This window comes from Ambystoma mexicanum, chromosome 2p, assembly GCF_040938575.1.
Source record: "Ambystoma mexicanum isolate Mex_15411 chromosome 2p, UKY_AmexF1_1, whole genome shotgun sequence".
NCBI classification, from domain to species: Eukaryota; Metazoa; Chordata; class Amphibia; order Caudata; family Ambystomatidae; genus Ambystoma; species Ambystoma mexicanum.
In genome coordinates this window covers 647571373-647596931 of record NC_090923.1, presented here as the reverse complement: position 1 = coordinate 647596931, position 25559 = coordinate 647571373, and the positions used below count along the sequence as shown (strand labels likewise).

Here is a 25559-nt window from a genome sequence, read left to right as displayed (position 1 = left end):
GCACTACTATTGGAGTTGTTGGGATTTTTACATTGACTTCAGAAGGTGACTAAGCCTTTAGCTCAATCCCAGCCTGCATTCGCTTTTGTTTTGGCAATGCTAGACCCACATGTTTTGGTGTCCCGTGTTGGTAGACGTGTCCCCATTATGACATCTTCATTCATATATCGGCACACCCGCCTTATTTGATGTGCTGATCTGCCAGTGGGCCCCGAAGTGAATGTCTCTGGGTGCACTGGATGCCCAGTGCAGGAGTAATCTCTTTTTTATGACCCGTTTGTTTTTACCATCTTATATGGAGTGCTGTGGGCACACTTTGTCCCCTTTTCTTTGTTTTAAATAACATTTTTTTTACTTTACATGGGATTTTCTAAACAGACTGGTGGCTGTTGCTTTCTTTTTTTACTCTTTTGTTAGAATGCTACATGTGCAGCCCTTTTAGCAGCAATAATGCATTTAGGAGATCATTATACTTAAAATACCTGTTTTAAGTGCTGCTCAAATGTCCTGGAATTTGTTTACAGTCCTTTTACCTTGACAGGTGGGGGAGGGTCCTCCCCACTGATACAGCTTCTAATGCCTGCAACAGTTGCCTGTGTGCGTCGCTGGGCAGGGAGGCAGGCTATCTGCTATTGGACAGCCCCCAAGTTTGAATGTTGCAAGCTTCCTTATTGTAAGCCTGGGAGGCTCCTCCCCCCAGCATAAACTGAGAACTTCTGCAGGAACCAGCATTGGCTCAGCGATGTCTCCTATCTCGCAAACCTCGACCTTCTGTTCAACAGGGAAGGCTTCTGAGAGGTGCCTTGCTTCCTTCCTTCCTTTGACTGGTGGGACTAACCAGTCCTCTGTCCTGCTAGGAGTTCACCTTTTTTCGGTCATTGGTGCATGCATCCTTGCATTGTCTCTGCAGGTTCTGCACAATTGCAAAGACTTCTTTCGGGCCTTAATGGCCAGAACACTTCTTGTGCATCTTGAGGGCTCTACCATGATGCTGGAAACCACTCTTTGGCTGAACTTCACCAGAAGAGGAGTCTGTTGGGAGCCTGAAGTCTAACCGCAGAGTTACTAAGTGCATCCTGACCCTGTCTGGGATCAATGCAAGATGTGCATCAATCGAGTCATCTGTGATGGCCTCTTCATTGTGGAACCAGAGCTGGGTGTCTTCCTCAACTGGCAGAGATTGTCCTTCAACCCATGACCCGACGACCCTTCTAAACTAAGCTTAGGCAAGTCTTCCCAGCTATTTACTGTCCCCTGGCACCGTTTCTACCTTTCCAGTTGTTTGGGGGCCTAAGATCCCCCGTAGCTCTTGAACCACCCCTTCCCTTTTTGGTATGCCTTGGGTGCAAAGTTCTGCTTATTTTAGCATTATCCTGACTGGCCCAAAGCGGTGGTGTCTAGGTCAGTACTTCTAAGAGGGTTATCTTCTTGGACCCCAGGGGTGGTAGCTGCTTTCCACAATACCCAAGTCACTTTTTCCACTGCTGCCTTTATTTTTTACATTAATGTATAATGCGCACCAGTGAGCCCGGGGTGCAAGGGCGCAGACAGATGACACGTAACAAAAAGATATCGATCGCATGATAGACACACAGGTGACAATCTGATTCCAGTAGGGGAGCAAAAAAGGAAAGGGGAATCCATGGTGCAAAGGAAGCCAAGGTCAATTTATAAGCTGGTTTTACCAGCTGATTAGTATGAGTGGACCTCAAGAATCTTACTCATTATTTGTGAATCAGCATCTCCCTCCGATATAAAGGGCACACACAAAGCATTTATGGGTCATCAGCAATGTTCGCTCTAAGCTGTGTGCATGTGCGCTTGCCCAGCTTGCTTGTGGGTGCCGGTCAGAAGAATTTTAGCAGCGCACAAAGACAGTTTCCACCTATTCAATTAAGATTTAATAAGGCACAAGCCACAGCAGGTACCAAATGTTTGCTTTTTCTCAAAATGAAGCTAAATTAAACTAACTATTCTTGATATTATAATGTAACCTATCGACATTGCCCTACAATGCAAGCTTGACCTTAAAAACCTAAAAACTCTAAAAATAGAATACACCCTCACAAGATTAAAAATATGAAAAAGTGACTCCATGAACAGAAGATAGAGCTAATATATGCCTGCACATACACATTAACTAAATTATCTTCCCTCCTCTCCCTGGATCCTATTCTTGACTCTGCCACACGTATACCGTATGAATCGATCTCTGCCCCAGGCCACATTCGATATTGCCAGACAACCATGACTTTCCCTACCTTATCAGAGCAAAACGTTACCAGACTTGGATACAAGTCTTGGTTTATGTTATAATATGAATGACGTTCAAGCACAAGAATTTCTGTTACTCATGGTGCCTTAGTATAACCATTACCCACAAAATGTAACCCGAGTGTCAGCTCAGATATCAGGTACTGACTGTAAGTAAGCAGGCTACTAGGATATTTAACCTCATCCCATGCTTGCTTCCTATTTTGTACATATGTCATGCATTCTTAAACTGCACATAATATCATCATGAGGCTTTAAATTGTATTTGCTTGCAAAGTATTGTGGGTATGCAAATATCCCAGTTAGAGTTTTATTTCTACAATCCCTTGCTTTTTACAGAGCCCAGTCAAATAATATTGGAGGTTAGCACAGGAGCCCGGGGGGGCGGGCGGGCTGGTGGAAGGGAACAGGAGAACAATCCATCGGGGTGAAGGACGAATCAGCAACTTTCAAAAAAACAAATCAGATGTTTTGGCAGTACATAACCGTATAGTGAAGGAAATGAAATGTTTGTTTGCTAAAGGATAGGAAACTATAGTAATAGCTTAGGAAACAGCGCCTTCTATTTCTTTCTGCTGATGACATTTCAATATATTCATTTGTTTGCATTTATTGCTGCTAGCATCCCTATGCATCTATTTCAACTGATAACAGTGAATTTCAGGAGAGGGGTCCCTAGTTAAAGAAGAAGGTATTCAATGTGTTGAAACTGTGAGCATTGCTGCTATTGACTTAAAGGGCAAATATGTGATTTCCTTCAATCGGACGCCAGAAGAAACCTTGTTGATTTTTATCTAGGCTGTGGTGTTCAAGGGTGGGCAAAACTATAGTCTGTATTATGTGCCTTTTTAATTTCACTTGCTATGTCAGGGTTACAATTAGGGCTCCGATATAATTTTACTCCATACTTGGAATCAAAAGATTTTTCTGGGAGTAAGAAACTAATTGGCTTTGCCAGTAGGGATGTTTCATGCTTATTAAAATAGGTTTTTCCCCTTTAAATTTCTCTTGAGATTGGGCTGTAATATAATTTGAATTCCTACCAATGACACTTCTCTGCTGGTCACTGATTCGAAAAGAGATCAGCGGAAGTTTATGGGTAGAAGCAGGTGGTAGATTCCTATATGTTCATGGTTTCACGTTTTTGTTGGTTACATTGCCCTGTTTTTAGTAAAATAGTTTCTGATGTTTGTTAATCTGCTTAGAATCACATGCTGTGCATAGGTCCGACATCCAGTGGTCACTGCGGAGTATTGCATTTTGTTTTTCGTAGTCGAAAAGGGGACGTCGACAAGGCGTGTCTGTAACACTATCCCTATAGTGACGTGTGTTGTACCCACAATCCCTCACGCGTCGAGGTCCCTCAGATTGTTTTTTTCCGCCCAGATACTGGTCGCCTTTACGCAGAGCTCCTCGAGAGACATTGCAGATTTCATCTCCTTGACCTTTGGTCGTTTTCCTATATTAATATAGAACATATCGATCCTCCCCTCGACGCTGTTGTGAAGCTTCTCCGCCGAGCAAGATCTTCGACGGAGGGGACGAGCGGAGGAGATCTTTCGGCGTTGCCGAACACGTGGCCTGGCCTCGCAGGCCAAATACAGTAGGGAGAGTGGGGGTCGTGGGACATCTCTAATTCTTTTCTGAGAATGCCTTTCCTTTTCCCCTTCCTTTCCCTTGGGGTGGTTATCACGTTTTATTGCCTCAGCTATGGAGAGGACACCCTTTAGGTTTTGCCCGCTTTGCAAGGGCAAGTTTACTTGGAAGGACAAGCATTCACGGTGTAACCGCTGCTTGCCCCTCGATCACAAGGAGGAGGGTTGCACAGCTTGTCGGCTTCTTAAGCCGAAGACTCTAAAAGACCGTAGGGTCAAAAGGTGGGCGGCCTACGCTATGTCGAAGGCCGAAGCTCCACCCACCGTCGCTACCTCCGACAGTGACGAGGAACGTGATACCACGACCTCCGCTACGGAAGTCGTAAACCCCCCTAGAGAGCGCACACGCGCTTCGTCGTCTGTCCCCGACGGGCTCGGCTCACGCCCTGCTTATGGGGATGAACACCCCGGCGACACTGACGCACACAAGACACACATAAGCACACAACCCATGGCTCTTCTTTGCCGAAGGCAAAGAGAGCATCAGCGCCCAAGGAGACGCAGGTTTCACCGGCGGCCTCCTCGGACCGTTCGGGTTCGAAGCCCCTCTCGCAACCGCAGCCGCAACCAGCGACTGGGCTTTCGGCAAAGAAGGGCGCCGCCCCCAAATCATCGGCCGGAGCGCATCAGCAGAAAGCGCATGCCGCCGTAGAGCGTTCGACACCCATAACGTCGAAACCACAGCTCCCCGCTGACAAACGAGTCGCTGAGAGCTTGGCGAGGATCGTGGTAGCCGACGCCCAAAAGCGTACGCCGAAAAACACGTCGAGCGCTACGCAAAGGTCGAAAGACACACCGGAAGGCTTTTCGGAAGGCGACGGGACACTTTCCTCGACGCTATGGGAGAGGTCGAGCCGTGTTCAGCTACAAGACACCAATTTTCCCCCGCTAGACCACTCAGGGGTACCCCATGAAACCATGGAAAGGCTCCATCTCTGCATGGAAAGGATGGAGAGGTTTATGAATGCCCAAAACCCTCCCACTCCAAAGAGAATAAGAGAAGGGCCTCAGGAGGACCCCAGGGCCAAAATTCCAAGATTAGTCAATCCCCACCAGGACACAGCCTCAGACTTCCACAGTGTGTATGACCTCACTGGGGAAGAACATTATTTTGAGGAAGAGGATGATTTTATGGACGAGGAAGACGAACGGAACCAGGAGGAAGGTCTGGAGGACAGCCCAGACTCGGTAGGAGAAGGCTTCGGAGAAAATCCAGAAGAAGGACCTTCTCACCCCTGGCAATCACCATCAATATATTCCGACACTGATGTCCTGAATCTAAATGATCACTGAGGAAGACTAATCAGTTCTTCGTCTCGGTGGCAGCAGGAAGAGAAGGGAATGCAGTTTCAAAGTCCGTTATTTCTAGATGGATTGTCCAATGCATCACTCTCTGCTATACTCTTGCTAAGAGAGAACTGCCCTTTAGGCCAAGAGCACATTCTACTCGAGGCACGGGGGCGTCCATAGCATTCATTGCAAATGTTCCCCTTGAGTCCATCTGCAAAGCGGCTACCTGGAGTTCTGTGCACACCTTTACAAAACACTACTGTCTAGATGCACACTCTAGATCTGACTCCCAGGTGGGACAGGCAGTATTAAGACATCTTTTCTCTACTGTTCCTTCTCATAACCCACCGCCAACTCCGGGTACTGCTCGCTAGTCTATGCACAGCATGTGATTCTAAGCAGATTAACAAACATCAGAAGACAATGCATTACTTACCGTAAAAGCATTTCTGATGGTTGTATCTGCTTAGATTCACATGCGCCCACCCTTCCTCCCCGCTCGGATGGAAGGAACATAGACATCTTTCTATATTTCTCTCTTTTCTGTACTCACTCACGTCTAGAAGGCTCCCTCAGGGAAGAAAAATACAAACAGAGGGACCTCGACGCGTGAGGGATTGTGGGTACAACACACGTCACTATAGGGATAGTGTTACAGACACGCCTTGTCGACGTCCCCTTTTCGACTACGAAAAACAAAATGCAATACTCCGCAGTGACCACTGGATGTCGGACCTATGCACAGCATGTGAATCTAAGCAGATACAACCATCAGAAATGCTTTTACGGTAAGTAATGCATTGTCATATGCCTCCTAGCTGCAAAGCTGGTTTTGAGTAAATGTCACAACTCGCAGAACAACATAATGTGGATAGTGAGCAGAGGCCCAGGAATTCAGATCATCATATTCCGTGGTGCAGTTATTCTGATGCATTTATCATCCTTACATAAATTATGAGAGACATTTTCTCCTGGCCCTTGAGTTACACTAGTAAAGTGGCAGATGAACTCCTATTGGCATGTTTTTTGATACAGTCCTTTCAGTTGCAATTATTCCATTTGAAAAAATTGCAGGTCGAATTTTTTGACAACCACATCAGTGATTAGCGATGCTTGTTTTTTATAATAAACATGAGTTTTTTTCCCAATGGCATTAACCACTTTGTGCATTATCTCTGAGCACTGTTGACAAATGAATAGCCACAGCTAAACCTATCGTTTATCCTGAGCATGCAAAGCTTTTTTGTGCATGCATGTTTTTCTCTGTGCAGGAGTACTTTTGGTAGGTGCTATGCCATATCTTGAAGTCTTGGACTGGTTGATGAGCTCTCCTTTTAATCGCATATAAAATATTTGATTTTCTTGCCTATATGTTTGGGAAAAGAGTTGTAAGATGGTCCTTTTACACTGATTTGTAAAGAATTGCGGTGGTTGGGAAGGGGACCTAGCCTTCCAAACTCTTCAGAGATGGTATCTCACTAACTACTTATGCTCACGAAGTGGCTTACATCGTTATTCAGTTTGTAGGGTATTTTGTGGAGATTTGGGGCCTGACGGTATTTTATTACCGCCGAAAAATAACTTGGCAATAATCACTCCTTGTATTCAGATTTGGCCATGTGCAACAATAATACAGTGGACATGCATTATTTCAGCACCCAGACATGCATATTTGGTATGCGTGGTTGGTATGCGTGGTTGGTGGTATTTTGGTGAGCATAATTCCCTTGTTTTATTTGTGGCTCCAATGTCCAGAATCCCTTATCTTTGCTTAGATTTTTCGTGTAATCACTAGAGAGACCTCAGACCTACATTTTAGGAATACCACATTTTCAGTGTTAGTGTTAGTGTGCCACCATGGGCGATCTCACTGACTTATTTACGACAGAGAGCTATATGTGGTAATTTTGTGGTAATTTCCACTACCTTATATACGGTAGGGAACTATGTTCAGAGAGTCCCTCTTCCCGTTGACTCATGTACCTCCAACGAGCTATGCTACAAACAATCACTCTCAACTGTCCATACTGAATATGATCATGCACACATCTGTCTTAAAATGACAATTGCATTGTTTAAAAATCTCCCCTCGTCATCAGCACTGTATTGGTAAATAGGAGACACACCACCCGTCTGCTTTCAAATATTTTTCTGTATTATAAAAGTTGCATTTAAACACGATCTCACTCTTTACAGAAATAAATAAAATAGCACAGTAACAGCATTGTCTATGATACACTGAAAAAAAAATGGCGGAGAACAGAACACAATTTGCAACATTAACGTGTGATTAAGGCACCGGAATCTCCTTTCCTACTCTGACTGAACATTCTCATACACACTCAGCTCCCACACTTATGTAATTACCTTATCTGTTCAGAGTTTTCTTCAGCTGTTCTCTTTCTGAATGTGGCTCCCTTGAAGATTAACCCCAGTGAAAACGAACGCCTGCCGTTCTCAAACCGGGGTCGTTATCTGGAATTCTCAGCTTTTGCAGATAGGAATGTCTCAGCCAGGAAAAAGGTCCTTCTCCCAGCTCTGCCAAATCTTGACTGTCCTTATCTCTCCTCAAACTCCCCCCAGCAAAACTCTGATCACTCCCTCTAGCATGATACTTGCTATGACGCTGCTCCAATCAGAATCAATCATGCCATCTCCTCCTTCTCTACACAATGGCTCATTTTTATAGTAATACTTTGTAACCAACTGATTTCCTGTTCTTTCGAGCTCTTTTGCTTCCTGTAATTATGTGGACAGGGCAGCAGAGAAAAAAAAATGGATGTGCGTTTAAAAGTTCACTTTCAGAATAGGCCTAATTCTGCAGTGGAGACACATTTTTATTAGTGGATTATGTTTCATTAGTCAGGTTAGTTATAAGTAATGTTAGTTATTATTTTCAAATGTGTCTCTCGCACCATAGGCATTTCAGGTGAAAAATAGTGTGCATTTTTGAATGTGCACGTGTGCTTTTAACTGTAAAAATAGATTTGCATCTTATATGTTAAAATCGTTTTTGACTGAATAGCCTGTCTTTCCTTGTTACTCTGGTAACACATATAGCAATGCACCGCACCCTTGTGGTGGTGCTGCAAAAAAAAAATTGCTACCTGTGCAGTAGTGCTGTACTCTGTGCTGTTTGCTACCAGTGCAGTAGTGCTGTACTCTGTGCTGTAACACGCCAAATATCCTTACATACCCTCCTTTTGTTTTTTAGAATCTGGCTACAATCCAAGCCAATTCCTAAAAACAATTTGTTCTTTTTCTTCTTTTCACAATATATCAATCCAATAAAATGAATATTCATGTTCATCAATGAAAAAGTTGCAATCAATACAGTATTCATCTGAGTTCATTAGTTTACAAAATGTTCTACATTTGCCTTCTCAGTGGAAGTGGCATTACTCTAAGTTTAGATTTTTCAAGTCAATTAAAACAATGAAATAAAACAACTAACTAAAACAAATAATTAATATAACAAATTAAAATAAATAATTAAAATAATAAATACGTGGAACTCCATATGTCAGCACTCTTGTCTGCCTCTGATATGTCCCGACCAGCGATGTTATTTGGTTCATTCGAGTACACTTTCATCTTGGCAATCTTAGATCCATAGGAGTCATCTTTTTTTAGCATTCTGGTTATCTTGTCTTCACCTCCACCTGGAGGCAGGCATCTTTTGGTCTTCATCCAGGGGACTCCAGGACTCCATCGTCTCCCGTGGCCTCTGATCCCGGAACCTCCGACCAAATAATGTTAATTTTCTAAATCAAATAGAAAATAAACAAATTAAGTACATAGCACAATACTAACTTCACCCTTTTGCCAAAAATAAAACATGCTTGGTAAAAATATTTCGTTTTTTTTTTTTTTTTCTTAAATTAAACACAAGTTAAAAGAAAACAAGCACACATAAACAGCATTCAATATTTAATACATTTTCTCTCTGCACACCAACCATGAGCTTCCGTTATATGTGCATTTATTTATTTATTTATTTATTTATTTGTTTATGTTATATTATATATTTTTACATATATTACAGTGTTTATGTGCCATTATAACAATCAACTTTTTAACTTCTTTGTCACTGCCTCCTGATTGTACCCATTTATTTTCTCTTTTTGTGTTCAAGGGACTTTATCTGTTTCTACATGCTCAAGCTGCCAGATCTCATGTCTGGGATGGCATGGTTTGATTTGATTTACATGGACAAACTGCTCTATTGCTGTTTCACCTTCATTTTTCAAAATTTTATACACTACAGGAGAGACCTTATCTATAATTCGAAATGGCCCCTGCCAGGCTGCTAGAAATTTAGAATTTTTCTGTTTACTTTTTCCAAAATGAAACTTGTACAGCTGATCCCCTACACTGTATTCCTTTACTGATGTCTTTTTATCATAATACGATTTTGCACTGTCAGCAGCTCTTTCCAGATTTCTCTGCACAAAAGCAAATCCATGTTGCAAATGCCTCCTCAGTTCATCAATATATTCATGAACTGTGGATGCACTCACAAGGGTTTGCTCATGTGTTCTGTATAGTAGGTGTTGTGGTAACACCATTTTCCTACCTGTTAAGACCTCATGGGGGCTAACACCTGTTGCTCTGGCAGGAGTCGACCTGATTGCCATCAAAACCAATGGTAAACGTAAATCCCAGCTGGAACCTGCTTCTGCCACAAATTTCTTTAAAATATCCACAACAGGCCTATTGCTTCTTTCAACTGTACCTGAAGACGCCGCCCGATATGCGATATGTAGTTTCCTTTTCACACCTAGTATTTGCCATACCTTACTCATTAGAGTACTTGTGAAATGACTTCCTCTGTCTGACTCAATTCTTTGTGGCAACCCAAACCTTGAGAACACATGGTTCACCAGCAATGTGGCTGCTGTTTGCGCACTACAATCCGGTGCAGGAATGCATTCAATCCACTTCGACATCAAACATACCACACTCAAAATATAACGGTGTCCCCTGCTCGACCTTTTTAAAGGACCTACATAGTCTATTTGCAAATCTGACCATGGGAGAGTTAGGCCTCTTTTCATCAATGGTGCTCTATGCATTGGTGAAGCAGGTTTAAATTGGGCGCATACTAGACATCCTCTAGTATATAATTCCACATCTTGGGACATATGTGGCCAGTAAGCATAATCTTTTAGTATTTCTAATGTTTTTTGTGAACCTCTATGGCCTGCGGTTATGGCATCATGTGCATGCTGTAGCATTAGTCCTCTGAATGAAAGGGGTACTACCCACTGTATTTGTCCTGTTATGGACTCTCTAATCATGAGTCCATCCTGTAATCTAATTCGTGTTTTGTTCTTTAATAACACCCTCAACTCTTCTTTTCCCATACAATCATTTTCTGTTAAAGGATTTTGTTCGGGATCTATCAAATGATTATAATAGATTCCCAAAATTTGATCATTCTTTTGTGCCTCAATCAAATCTTGGTCTGGCGTGTCATGACTCCACTGCACCACCGGTTGATCCACCTCCTTTGGTGCTTTAGAACGTGTGACTGCATCAATTTGTATTTCACCCATTAAATAATCAATAGGTAGCAATTCTCCCATCACAGCCCCAATCTTAGCCAGGTGGTCTGCCTTATCATTTCCCTCCTTATCCTCTCCTGGAGTTTTAAAATGCCCACGAATTTTTCTCCAGTATATTGTTAACTCATTCTCTGACACCAATTTGTCTATGGCTTGTATCATTTTTCCATGCTTAAGTGGCTTTTTGTTATATGTAACCATGCCTCTTGCTTTCCAACCAGGCAAATACTCCACAAAGCTATTCCGTGCATAGTCAGAATCAGTCACCAGGACAATTTCACTGAACTTTTTATCAACTGCAGTAGCAATTGCTTTATAAATGGCTGCCAATTCCGCCACCTGACTGCTCCTATCTCCAATCCTCATCCCTATACTGGGGACACCTTCACATTTCAACCAGACATTTCCTATTCCTGCCACTAACTGTTTATTCGTGTCATTTTCAATGTGAAAAGCACAACCATCCACATATACAGTTGGCAAATCCTTGCATGTTTTTTCATCAAAACCTTTGTGTGGTGATTGTTCAAATTCCTGTAAACTAGTTTCTACTTCCATTTCATTTGGTATTTGTTCAGCTGCACAGTGATGTAAGTCAGCTAACCCTTGAGCAATTGGGTTCTTTTTATTTTGTCCATATCTCACTTCTACGGGAAAACCTTGTAATGCCAGCGTCCATGAAGTGATTCTGGATTGCGCTAGATTACCTGATCTAATTCTTTTACTCTCTAAAAATTGCAAAGGTTGATGATTTGTTTCAATAATTACCTTTTCTCCCTGAACAATGGGGCGGAAATGTTGTAGCGCCCACACAGTGGTTAATGGGGCCTTTTCACATTCATTAAATTTCATTTCAACTTGGGAAAATGCCTTACTTGCATATGCAATGGTTTTGTGATTCAAATCGTGTTTTTGTGATAGCACTGCTGACATACAATGTTCAGAAAAACCTATTTCTATAAAGAAATCCCTGTCCTTTATGGTGTATGCTAAACATGGTGCCTTTACAAGACATTCCTTTAATTTAGCCACTGCATCAGACTGCCCTTTTTCCCATTTCCAGGGAGTATTCAGTTTAAGCAGTTTAGTCAATGGTTGAGTGATTTCTGCATAATTTTCAATGAACTTTCTGTTATAGCCTGTCATCCCTAATAAACTTTTTACTCCTTTCACATTTTTAGGATCTTTTAATCTTTGTATGGCCTCTATTTTCTTCTTTTGTGGATTTAGCCCATGTTCAGTCACTTCATGCCCTAGAAAGTTCACTTTTTTCTTGCACCATTATGCTTTCTGCAAAGATACTTTGGCGCCTGCTTTCTGCAATTGGCCAAGTACATGTCTTATTTCATCAAAATGGCTTTTCAGGCTTTCATTTTTTATCAGGACATCGTCCACATAAACTATTGTTGCTCTTTCCGCTGCATCCGGCATGGCCTTTCTCAGAAATATGCCAAATTCACTCCCACTATTGATGTACCCGAACGGAGTTCTAAGCCAGGCATATTGAGTCCTGTCAAATGTAAAGGAAAATAAATGTTGTATCTCCTCTGCCAATGGCACGCACCAATATCCAGAGGTGAGATCTAATGTGGTAAATACATTTGAACCATGTACCTGAGATAGGCCCTGATCAATGAATGGCAGTGGCCATCTAGATATTTGTACTCTTTTATTTAACTCTCTCAAGTCTGCACACAGCCGCCATTGACCATTTGGCTTCAATACACCTAAAATAGGTGTATTGGATATGCTATGAATGGGCCTGATGATTCCCCGTGATTCCAAATTTTTAATAATCTCTGCCAATGATTCTAAACATGCCAGCGGTAGTCTATACTGGCGTACAAACACTGGGTTTCTGCTACACCCTTCTGGTAGTGTGGCCACATGTAAATCAGTTAAACCACAATCATAAGCATCTTTTGCAAATACATCCTTAAACTCCATAAATATCTCCCTCTGATTGTCCCTCTCTTCATTGCTTTCACATGCATCCGCTAAGGAGATCTGCTCTTCTACCATTTTGGAAAATTCTGAAAAATCTTCTGGTAAGGGAATCTCGGCGCTTTCTTCTAACTGTGTGGCTGTGTCTTTTTGTAAAGCTGCCACTTTTAAATATTTTGGCATATCAGCTTCCACTTCAATGGGCTGATTTTCTGTTTCATTTTCATTTAAATTAAATATTATGCAATCCTCTTGATGGCAGCACACTGTCTCATTTGAATCATAAGGATACACAGAATGAATTTTAAATATTCCTTTGGGCTGAGAGTCCAGGTGTTCTGGCAACTCGCCCTTGGCATCTACATATTTTCCAGGAATATTCCCAATCACCATGTTATTTAAATCTGCCGTATAATGTGATCTTTGTATGGCCATTCCTAATGGGGAGTTTTCCTCTAAATGAATATCCTGACAACCTTTATTATTTACCATGATTTTTACAGATCCCTCACCAATGTCTACCAATGGAATGTATTCATAATCCAGGCCTTGCTGTTTTATGGATTCATTCAGGCATACAAATGCATCAGAGCCTTTCATCTGCTGTCCATTTTTGCATTTCAGTGTTATTGCAAACTGTTTTGTAAATGCAGGAATAATAGTATTTTTCCTCATTTGTAATTCGATTGCATAAGGAACCAGTTGTGCACAATGATAAGCCCTTCTTTTGTCTTCAAACTCAGGTGCCGGACCACCTAGGCGTGACCATATTTTTTGATTAAGGAAATCTAACACCATACACATTCTGTGCATGATGTCATTTCCCATGTAAAATTCATTTTGTGCTCCACTCACTATCCATACATTATGGTAAATTGTTTTCTGCCCAATGCTAATTTTAAGCATGCATCTGCCTGCAATTCGGTTTTCAAAGTCTGGACTGTCCAAGCCAGAAACATATTGGTTTTTAATCCTAAATCTCGGGATTTCTTCCCTTTCCATTATTTTTTTGCAACAATTTCTCATTAATGAAACTCCTTTCATGTTCAAGCGCTAAAGTGGCTTTATTGTTTTAAGATAATCATTTATACCAACATGAACCCATGGTTGCTCATCTTCCATGTGTATTTCTGCCAGAGTGGTAATGTGTTTTTCTGAATCTGTTTTAGGAGCAATATTCTGTTTGCACGTTTTCTCTTTTAGATAAAAACATAATGTGTGCTCATCTATGGCAGTCTGCCAATCTTTCCTTGGGTCCAAGTATATTTGTACAGGTAGTTTTTCATTGTCGCTCTGCATTTTGTCTTGACACATTAATATGACCGTGACACTAGGTATGCAGCTATTCTGGAGATATACCTCCACAGCATCATTTGTTTTGGCAACGGTGTGACATTCATTTATATTGCTGTTTTGTGATTTTAGTTTCTTAGGCCTCAATGGTTTTTTGGTTAAGGACCACAGCACTCCATTCACCCCATCTATGAGAGGAGACAATCTTTTCAGGCAATCTGTCCCCATCAGAAATGGAATTTCACAAATAGATGTGATCAATACCTCTTGTTTCATTCTGTGCTTTCCTATTTTTATGTCAACCTCAGTTACACCTATGATGGGCACCTCCTCACCATTAAAGTTATGCACTGGGCCTTGATTTTCCTTCACTGTGATCTGACTCTGTGGAGGTCTCCCTTCATTGATACTCTTTACCAGCTCCTTGGACATAATTGTGGCCTGTGCGCCAGTGTCAATCATAGCAAAGGTGTGGCATTTTTCTTCTACAGTGATGGGTGCATAATATCTGTCCTCAACTTCCTCTAATACACATAAGAAATGTGAATTCTTACTGATTTCAGGGCTCACCTTTCTCAGGTCTTTTTCACTTTTGGCTAAGCACATTGGTAAATGGAAAGACATTTTTCCCTCCTTTTTACCCATTTCTGCGCGAGATTTTTTATTCATTTCTCCATGATCAGAGGTTTTTTGGAGTGTGGCCACTGTTCGCCCATCCATCTGGGTAACATCAGAGACCACATTACAATCCTCCAACTGAACATGTGTAACAACATCATTCAGCAATTTGTCATTTTTTAATTCTGTGCATTTGTGATCATTTAGTGTAATACCAGCCCTTTCAGCCTCTTCAAAAATATGTGGCTCAAAGAATTCTTCAGGTGATTGACTTGTACCCTCCTTGTGAGTATTTCCTTTTTCTGTCTGTGTTTGGTCATTGTTTTGCTTGCCCAGGGAAGGAGCTATAGCATCCCCACTTACTCCCTGTTCACTGGTATTCCCCATGCATGAGTCATTTTTCTTAAATCTGTTCCTTTGTTCTTTTGGAATTCCTAATGTTTCTTTTGTGCAAATCTTTACTGTTTTATTTAGCTCTAAGTTAAACCGTACCTCTTTTTTAGAAGTATTTGCACTTTCTGTCACAATTTCATTTACTGGTACTTTCATTTTTAATCCATTAGGCATCTCAGAGTCGTTATGCAAAATTATATCAGAGCAATCTGTCATTTTGGCACTGCAGTTATCATGAGTACTTAGTCACTTTTCGGAAGCCCCCCGGTCATTGCTATGGCCATCAGCCCCCTCTTTGGAAGGTTGTTTTTGCGCTGTATAGAGCTTTCCTATTTGCTCAGCTAACATTTTCACTTGGGCCTCAAGGCACTGGAACCTTTCCATCTCTCTAGGATCCTCTTTCTGTGGCCTAGGTCGATATTGGTTGTTTTCCCCCTGATTGGATCTATTCTGATACCTCTCAGGTGATTGATGTCGGTTGGGATGGTTTCTGAACTCTTGATTCATTTGTGGAGGGGAGCGGGTTGCACCCATCCTTTGATTATAGTCCCCTGGTGGGGAATCATTGTACTGGCGTGGACTGTAGTTCACGTTTTGCCTCATGTCCTGTCTCTCAGATTGTGGGTACTGGCCCCTATGTTGATTTCCATTATCAGTAAATCGATCCACATATCGGGGCCTATCCTGATTACCATATATCATGGTGCTGGGATCAAATCTGCTCTGTGTCCCCAATGACTGGTAGGGACCATCATTTCTTTGATCTTGATTTTGTCTCTGGTTATTGTTCATACCTGCCATATCAGGCCGGTATCCTACCCGGGGTCTGTCCCCTAAATACCTAGGGCTGATGTAGCTCTCTCTATTACTAGGATCATGTGATTGGAACATTGGTACAGGAAATGGCGATCTTTGTTGATTACCCCTTTGTTCAGGTGTCACATTATTTTTACCTTGGCTTTGAGCAGACTCAAGGGACATTTTGGCTGACCTGATTTCCATTACTGTGGCTGAGGGTTCTTTAGATTTAGGTCTAGTATCTTTCATTTTATCACTTTCTCTACCCTGACAATAGAGTACCTCATATAGTTTTGTGCTTTGATGTACAATCCATTCAAGGGACTTGTCACGGTCAAATTCATGGACCAATTGGGATATGTCGTCTTTCTGTAGCCCATAGAAGTATGCAGTTTTAAACTCATTGGAATTTGAGTCAAAAGATACATCAAAGCGAGAAAATGCTCTTTTTAAGTCTTGTAAAAATTGGCGAGGAGATGTATTAGGTCCAGCAGTAATTGTGTACGCGACTTTCTTTGCCTCCTGCAATGACTGAAAAGGAGAAAAATGACGCCTAATTTCTTTTTCAAACTCCAGCCATGTCATATTCTGCTGTTCATTTAATCCCCTTATGATGCTGGCCGTCGGGGCATCTAAAGTTAAATGAAAATATTGTCTGTACTGTTCCTTAGGTATCTGGAGTGCTTTAAAAATGTCATGCACCGCTTCTAAGTGATCCTCAATGCAGCATTCACCTCCCTTTTTAAATGGTTTGATCAGGGCTTTAATGGATTTCATTATTTTTATGGGGCTACTTGTTGCAATGCATGGAATTGCATTATTTTGTGATTCAATCCTGTTTTCAGGTGTATGAGATTGGTGGCTGCCCCCAATGGGAGTATCAAATCCCCCAAGGGCGCTGCAACCAAGTTCAGTCACCGGCCCAGTCACTGGAGCACTAGCTCTTTGGGCAGAGCTAGAATTCACCTCCACTCCATTGAATGTGGTACCCTGCCGCCTCTCCTGGGACCTGGGAATGCACATTTGCTGTTCTAAATCCTTACACTTTTTAAGGAGTCTGTTGGCTTCATCTTGCAAATAGTTGTTTTCACCATTCATTTTATTAATCACCTCCTGCATGTCGCACATTTGCATTTGGCATTCATTGAACTCTTTATTTCTCTTGTCTCTTTCTTGAATCATTTTAATCATTTCTTGTTCTGCACTCTGGAGATCACCTTCTTTTTCACAATGTTCTTTTTGTAAAATCTGCATCTCTGAAACAACCTCATCTTTATCCCGTCTAATGTGATCCACTAAGGCTTTTAAGTGTGCCAATTCTTGCTCACTATCTTCAAATTGTTTCTTGCTTTTGGATAACTGAGTATCAAAGTCTCTGCATTTTAATTGCATGTCTTTTTGGCATACATCCAATTCTGCTCTCAACATTTCCTGATTTTTACTTGCCCCATCTAATTCAGTCTTTAACCTGTTAATTAGCTGAGTATCATTCTCTTGCATTCGCAGGGACTTGTTTAAAATAAACCATATTTTGCCGCATAGCCGTATTAAACAGTCTTTCTCTGCACTTTTATCGGCTGCATTCAATAATCTTGTAAGGCAGACCTGAATTATGCTGCCTTCTGCAAAAATATTGTCTAGTTTTTCTTTCTGCACCTCACCCTGAATGTGATTACTCCATTCTAACGTGCTATTTGACGACCAATTCCCATGTGCAAACAGCTTTACCTCTAAATATTGCACTAGATCTGAGAATGTGGTTTCCCTTTGTGACATTCTGAAATTCGTTTTTAGTGGCACACTGCTATTATAAAATGGGTTCCCTTTAATGTACAAATGGCAGTGTGAGACACGCTTGCCACGCCCAGTAGGTACTCTATGATCACTTTCCCGGCCTGCAACGCACCATAAATATGTAGGGTATTTTGTGGAGATTTGGGGCCTGACGGTATTTTATTACCGCCGAAAAATAACTTAGCAATAATCACTCCTTGTATTCAGATTTGGCCATGTGCAACAATAATACAGTGGACATGCATTATTTCAGCACCCAGACATGCATATTTGGTATGCGTGATTGGTATGCGTGGTTGGTGGTATTTTGGTGAGCATAATTCCCTTGTTTTATTTGTGGCCCCAATGTCCAGAATCCCTTATCTTTGCTTAGATTTTTCGTGTAATCACTAGAGACCTCAGACCTACATTTTAGGAATACCACATTTTCAGTGCTAGTGTTAGTGTTAGTGTGCCACCATGGGCGATCTCACTGACTTATTTACGACAGAGAGCTATATGTGGTAATTTTGTGGTAATTTCCACTACCTTATATACGGTAGGGAACTATGTTCAGAGAGTCCCTCTTCCCGTTGGCTCATGTACCTCCAACGAGCTATGCTACAAACAATCACTCTAAACTGTCCATACTGAATATGATCATGCACACATCTGTCTTAAAATGACAATTGCATTGTTTAAAAATCTCCCCTCGTCATCAGCACTGTATTGGTAAATAGAAGAAACACCACCCGTCTGCTTTCAAATATTTTTCTGTATTATAAAAGTTGCATTTAAACACGATCTCACTCTTTACAGAAATAAATAAAATAGCACAGTTAACAGCATTGTCTATGAGACACTGAAAAAAAAAATGGCGGAGAACAGAACACAATTTGCAACATTAACGTGTGATTAAGGCACCGGAATCTCCTTTCCTACTCTGACTGAACATTCTCATACACACTCAGCTCCCACACTTATGTAATTACCTTATCTGTTCAGAGTTTTCTTCAGCTGTTCTCTTTCTGAATGTGGCTCCCTTGAAGATTAACCCCAGTGAAAACGAACGCCTGCCGTTCTCAAACCGGGGTTATTATCTGGAATTCTCAGCTTTTGCAGATAGGAATGTCTCAGCCAGGAAAAAGGTCCTTCTCCCAGCTCTGCCAAATCTTGACTGTCCTTCTCTCTCCTCAAACTCCCCCCAGCAAAACTCTGATCACTCCCTCTAGCATGATACTTGCTATGACGCTGCTCCAATCAGAATCAATCATGCCATCTCCTCCTTCTCTACACAATGGCTCATTTTTATAGTAATACTTTGTAACCAACTGATTTCCTGTTCTTTCGAGCTCTTTTGCTTCCTGTAATTATGTGGACAGGGCAGCAGAGAAAAAAAAATGGATGTGCGTTTAAAAGTTCACTTTCAGAATAGGCCTAATTCTGCAGTGGAGACACATTTTTATTAGTGGATTATGTTTCATTAGTCAGGTTAGTTATAAGTAATGTTAGTTATTATTTTCAAATGTGTCTCTCGCACCATAGGCATTTCAGGTGAAAAATAGTGTGCATTTTTGAATATGCACGTGTGCTTTTAACTGTAAAAATAGATTTGCATCTTATATGTTAAAATCGTTTTTGACTGAATAGCCTGTCTTTCCTTGTTACTCTGGTAACACATATAGCAATGCACCGCACCCTTGTGGTGGTGCTGCAAAAAAAAAATTGCTACCTGTGCAGTAGTGGCAAAAAAAAAATTGCTACCTGTGCAGTAGTGCTGTACTCTGTGCTGTTTGCTACCAGTGCAGTAGTGCTGTACTCTGTGCTGTAACACGCCAAATATCCTTACAAGTTGCACACATGGAAAATAATGTGCACACGAAGGCAAATCATTTCCGCACACAGGGAAAAATAATTAGAGGGAACATTGGCCATCAGTAGCAAGCGTAAGAGTAGTCTTCCTTCAATAGGTAACCAGTGCAGACTACGCCTCGCATCTGAGACGTGATCTCACTTTTCAATACCAGTGATCACCCTGATGACATTATTTTGTATGGTTTGTAGTCTTGCAAACCATACAAAAGGCTACTACAGTAGTCTGTCTTAGAGCCCACAACATGGGTCGAAATTGAGATTTGATTAACAGGAGCTAAAAGCAGCTCCTGGCTATTGGACATCAGCAATTAGAAAATCGAAACTGCACATGCGATGCGAACACAACATTTCTATCCATGATGTATATATGATGTATGTTCCCTTCAGCTTCAAATGCCCCTTAGATTTGTCCTTTATTTAAATTACCAAATGTAGAGAGTTAATCACGTGTATGCATGATGCCTTTTGGCAAGTCAAAAGTAGCTCCTGGTAACTGATGGTTTCAAGCTGGCCAGGATCTCCTCAACTAGAAGCAGGAGCTAAAAGGCTACCTGCTCCCAGAAATGTAGCAGCCTGCACAATAGCCCTACCTCACGTCTCACAGTTAACAAGAAAAATGTAGGGGCAAATTTGTTCAAGAAATTTAATGTGCGCAGTGGAGGAGACTAGGCTACTAACTTGGGCCATCATATTCAAATTCTGATCCAGATGGATACCAAGCATCTTTATTTTGTATTTTAATGCTACAGCCTGCTACTACAAAGTACTTGTACTCCACGCTCAGTTTCTGTATTTTGCTTTCAGTGCCAACTATCATAAATTCAGTTTTTTCTTTGTTGAGCACCAGACCATTAGTCACCATTCATGTTTGAATACGTTTGTACATTTTATTTACTGTATGTTCATCTTCAGCATGGTTACTGTCAGGATTCCATGGCACATTTCCACATTTTCAAGGAGACATTACACTAGAAAACTTTCTTTTAGGAGATCTCATCATCACATATAAATGTAGGAGTAATGGTTGAATAGTGTTTGGTGTTGGTTCTGAAGTTAACATCTTATTATTTACATACGTTTCCTTAATGTAAAATTATTCAGGAAGTGCCTAGCTTCCCAAGCCAAGATGGAGGGTCTGTTCCATAACAGTTATTGGAGGAGAAGTGCTGTGAGGTAGTTTGGAACATTCACCAAGATTCTAAACTGCCTTTCATTCCAGTTTCCCTTAGAGGAAGGTTGCAGTACTTTAGCTCTGAAAACTTTTATCATTAGGAATCTATAGTAACAGCCTGTTAAGAACAAACTACAGAGAAGAAAATCATCAGCTGGTTATAGAGTCAAGATCATCACAGATGAAGCAAGCTGTCAAATTTTGGACTAACTCCTTATTGTTACTAAGTGACTTTAATTTATCAACAATTGTCAAGTCACGATGTTATCCTGCCAAGTATTTTGAAAACTGAAATTATATGAGGATATGAACTTCTTTGTGCTCTTTTGCTTGTCGTTTTTTCTGAGAAAAGTTAACATTCTTTTATTGTATTTGCGGCTGCATTTACATTTCTTATTTAGTAGAGTTTTAACTATATCTAAATATATATATATACATATATATATATATGCTTAACGTGAGCAGGTTCAGCCAGTGTTTAAATTAATGTTCCCTCGTACTAACTTGTTGCGCATCTATAATAATATTATTAGTGTGTGCGTGTTTCTCATAACGGATAACTTTAAAGTAAAGGACCCGCTAACGTACTCGTGCGTGCGTCCATATTATGCTTATCACTTCCTGATAGTGACGTATGCATATTTTTTGTGCGCTTCGTTGTGTGACAGTTTAATTGAAGGCGATTTTTCAGTTCGTCGTGTTTTTCTTAGTTTTTGGTGAGCGCAGGCTTTTTTCTACACCTTTGCGCGTTCCAGGAGTCATCTCACCGCGGTCCAGAGTGCGCGGTTCATCTTCTGCTTCGCGCGGTCACGAAGTCATCACATCTCGTTGCTGAGCGCGCGGTTCTTCTATGTGCGCGGTTTCGCAGCGTTTCAATCCAAGAGCACTGTTACATTGTCGAGGCGCGTATCATCATCAGAAGAGAAGGTACGTGTATCACTACTTATGGATGGCAATTGAAGCATCATTATCATCGTTTTAAAGGTGAAGCGAACTATTTAAATTTAAATATTCAGAGTCTATCTTCTTCAGAGAATCGACTACAAAAGGAAGACGAATAAGAACTTTTCAAATCTGTTTAGAACTTATTCAAGAAACAGAAAAAACATCTTTAAAAGATTATTTGAACTATTCTTCAGTCAAGCTAATTCTTTACAACTTGTTACGAGCTATGAGACTATGAAGATGAGAAGTAACACAGCGGAAAAGAAATATAGTTAAGAAGATAAATACTAAAATAATAATATATAATTAAGCCTATCAGCAATCGAGCATAGGCTACAGGTATTTGCATTTAATTTGATAAAATATATTTAAACATACTAGACATTTAAATCAGAATAGAGTTATATTAATAGTGTATCATTTGTGTTTAGATTTTCAGACACTGAAAATCCAGTTCCAGAAGATTAATCAGTTGTCGAGTGATCAACATTGAAAACCAGTGGAGATCTGCTTTTGTTTTGTTCTCCATTCCCCTTTCCCCTTGGGTTTGCCAGTTTGATAATTATAGTCTTCTTGAGATTGTTGAGCCGGCATACTTGGGAGGGGGGGGGGGGGGGGGGTATTGTCTGGTCGGCCAGCATCACTCCTGCAAGAAGATTCAAGTTTGGACCCTGACAGTTACCAGACAATGTGACGACCCATTGCGTGTCGTCAGCATAATTGGTAAAGGCGATATTATTCACTTCCAGGAGATTTTTTTTTAAAAATGGGATAGTAAAAAAGTAAGATATTGAGATAGACAAGCCCCTTGTGGACACCATACTTGAGACATGATGGTAGGGCTTCAGCCTCCTTACTGCACACTCTGCATAATCGATTACTTAAGAAGGAGCTGATAAGCTACTTCTTTTAGTATGGTGATAAACAAAGAGTGGTCATTCAGATTAAGTGCTGCGGACAAGTTGAGCAGCATGAACCTAGCAGATTGAACGTTGTCTGTAACAATCTAGATTTTAAATCAAGAAGTGTAGTCTCAGTGCCGTGCCCCTGCCTAAAACCTAATTGCCATTTATTTAAAATCACATGTTCATTCAAATAGTCTGAAATTTGCAGGTAGGCTACCCAATCTAAAATGTTTAAAAGATATGATGTATTAGTGATGGGCCTATAATTTGTTGGTATATCAGGACATAAGCTGTATATTTAAGCTGTATATATATTTTTTTTAAACCGGGGTGTAATCCAAGCTTTCTTCAGGACATCAGGGGCGTGACTTTCCGTAAAGATGCATTTATACATTTACAGAGAACCCCCATAAGCAAAGGACCATAGACCTTAATAATCGCTGCCGGGTATGTATCCCGTTTACAGCTGGTTGATTTAAGATAAGCAATGATCAATGCTAATTCACACTCATTACTAATTCGACACAGCTTTGAAATTAAGCTGCTGAGCTTGCGCTCTACAGTCCAACAGGTCTGGGGTACTATTTGCTCAGTGCTAATTGCCTTCCTTGTTGTGCACTCCCTAGCTAGGTGGCCTCTCCCAGACTACCCACCTTGGACTCTCGGGGACCTTTCTGGGACAACTAAAAGACTTCCAGAGACTGTAGGCTAGGGATGATATGGCATTTATAACGCGCCTATGCGCTTCAGGGCGCGACGAGGCAAGGGAGGGGAACATTGGGAGGACAGACAACGATCCTACTAGGCCAGGTGTCATTCAGATCGCGCAAGTGCGTGGGAAGGGGGCAGGGACAGTGCAGTACAAGATGAGAACAATCAATGAGTAGCGGCCAGCATGTGTCAAGTGCAAGGGTAAGTGGGGACAGCAGGTGTCGGGGCTGGTAGGTGGACTGTAGGGATACAGAAACAGTCCCAGAGTGCGGGGTTTGCCAGGTGGGCAGTGCAGGTGTGAGACAATGGCAGGGGAGGGACTTGAGCCCGAGATCAGAGGGTGTCCAGGTAGCCAGTGTGGTTCAGGTTTCAGCCAGGAGGTCAGCAGAGGTCACGAGGAGAGAAAGCAGAAGCAAAGAGAAAGGTTTTGAGGTGCTTCTGGAATGGGAGATGGGTCTCCTCAAGTTTAAGGGATGTAGGGAGGCTGTTCCAGAGGGAGGCTCCAGCTGAAGAAAGAGATCTACCATCAACTCGTTGCTTCGAGGAGTGTCTGACCCTTAGGGAGTTGTAGGTGGGTGAGCGGAAAGCTCGAGAAGGAAGGTATTTAGGAAGGGAGAGTTGAAGATATTGAGGACCCAGGCCCCAGAAGGCCTTGTGGACGATGCAGAGAGTTTTGAACTTAATCCTCGCAGCCACTGGGAGCCAGTGAAGAGATTCCAGTCCTGGAGAGATACGATCCCTGGGCTTGAGGCCAAAGACAAGTCTCGCAGTCCTGTTTTGGATAAGTTGCAGAGGGCGGAGAGTAGAAGCAGGTAGATTAAGAAAGAGGCTGTTGCAATAGTCCAGCCTAGAGAGAACCAGAGCTCTGGAGACTGTGAGCTTCTGGGGGAAGGAGAGGAAAGGAAGAATCCCTCGGAGGAGGTGCAGCTGGTAGTATGACTTCTTAGAGATGTCAGAGATGTGAGGAGAGAAGGAGAGTGTGGAGTCGAAGATGACCTCAACGTTTTTAGCCTTGCAGTTGGGAGCTGGAAGAGGGCCAAGAGGGGCCGGTCAGAGAGCTACAGGGAAGGAGGGAGCGGGTGTGCCGATGAGGAGAATCACGGTCTTACTGGCATTAAGGCAGAGGTCATTGGCGGCACACCACTCCTGGATAGCAGACAGACAGACAGTCAGAGATGAGGGAAGGAGAGGAGGAGGCACAGGATAGCCTGAAAATGAGCTGGGTGTCATCCGCATAGCACTGAAAGTTGGGGCAGAGGGTGGCGATGCGGTGGGCAAGGAGTGCCAGGTATTGGTTGAACAGCCAGGGAGAGAGGTTAGAACCCTGGGGGACACCACAGGTGGAGAAAAAGATAGCGGAGAGGAAGGACCCAAGCTGGACCTGGGAGGGTCAGTCAGAGAGGAAAGAAGTCCGCCACTCCAGAGCCTGACAGTGATACCCAGATTATCACGGAGACGGTTGAGCAGGATGGTATGGTTGACAGTGAGAGATTAATCGGGATGAGGACGCAGGGGGTGTTAAAGTCAAGGTTGGAGAGCCGGTCTTCACGGATGTTCAGGAGAGCAGTTTCCGTGCTTCTGGCAGCTCTGAAGCTAGACTGATGGTCATGAAGACCACCAACAGATTTAGTGTGGAGATTAAACTGGAAGATGGCCAGTTTTTCCAGGAGCTTGCCCAGGAACAGAGTGATGGCGATTGGGCGATAGTTAGCCGGGCAGGAGGGGCCGGCAGAGGGTTTCTTAAGAGGATGCACAAGGGAGTGCTTCCTGGGGGAAGGGAAGACTCCAGTGGCGAAGGAGTGATTGCAGAAATCAGCCAGGGCAGAAGCCAGGGAGACGATGTGGTCCTTGATGGTTTTGGAGGAATGGGGTGAACCTGTTTAGACAAGACTTTCGTAGATCGGACTTGTCTAGAAACCTTGTCAGCAGAGAACAGGGGAAAGGCAGAGCAGGAGGGAGGAGAGGTGGCCAAATAAGGGCCAGAGGAGGAGCAGGGAGTAGAGGGAGAGAGGGAGGAAGGGAGAGGAGAGAGAGGACAGGATGTCCTGAGTTTTAGAGACGTAGTGAGAAGCCAGTGCCGTGCAGAGGGCCTGGGAAGGGACAGGAGAGGTGGAGACTCTGGCAGGATTGGCCAGTTCCTTGCAGATTTTAAAGAGTTCCGCCGAGGAGTTAGATGCCGCAGAGACGTGCCCTTGGATTTGAGCTCTCTTCTTGGTTCGGACAGAGTCGGTATTGCCTTTGCGGCAGGCCAGTTTGTCGGAGAATGTACATGAAGCACGCCATTTCCTCTCGGCCACCCTGCACTTGCGTTATAGGGTGACGAGGTCAGAGTCTTACCAGGAGTTGC

General features: G+C 42.3%; 1 protein-coding gene across 2 annotated transcripts in view; it reads left to right on the top strand.

Moving 5' to 3' along the window:
* The window catches only part of USP4 (ubiquitin specific peptidase 4), a 2223295-nt gene that overhangs the window by 1546261 nt on the left and 651475 nt on the right, over window positions 1-25559 (top strand). The gene's annotated exons all lie outside the window — the stretch shown is intronic.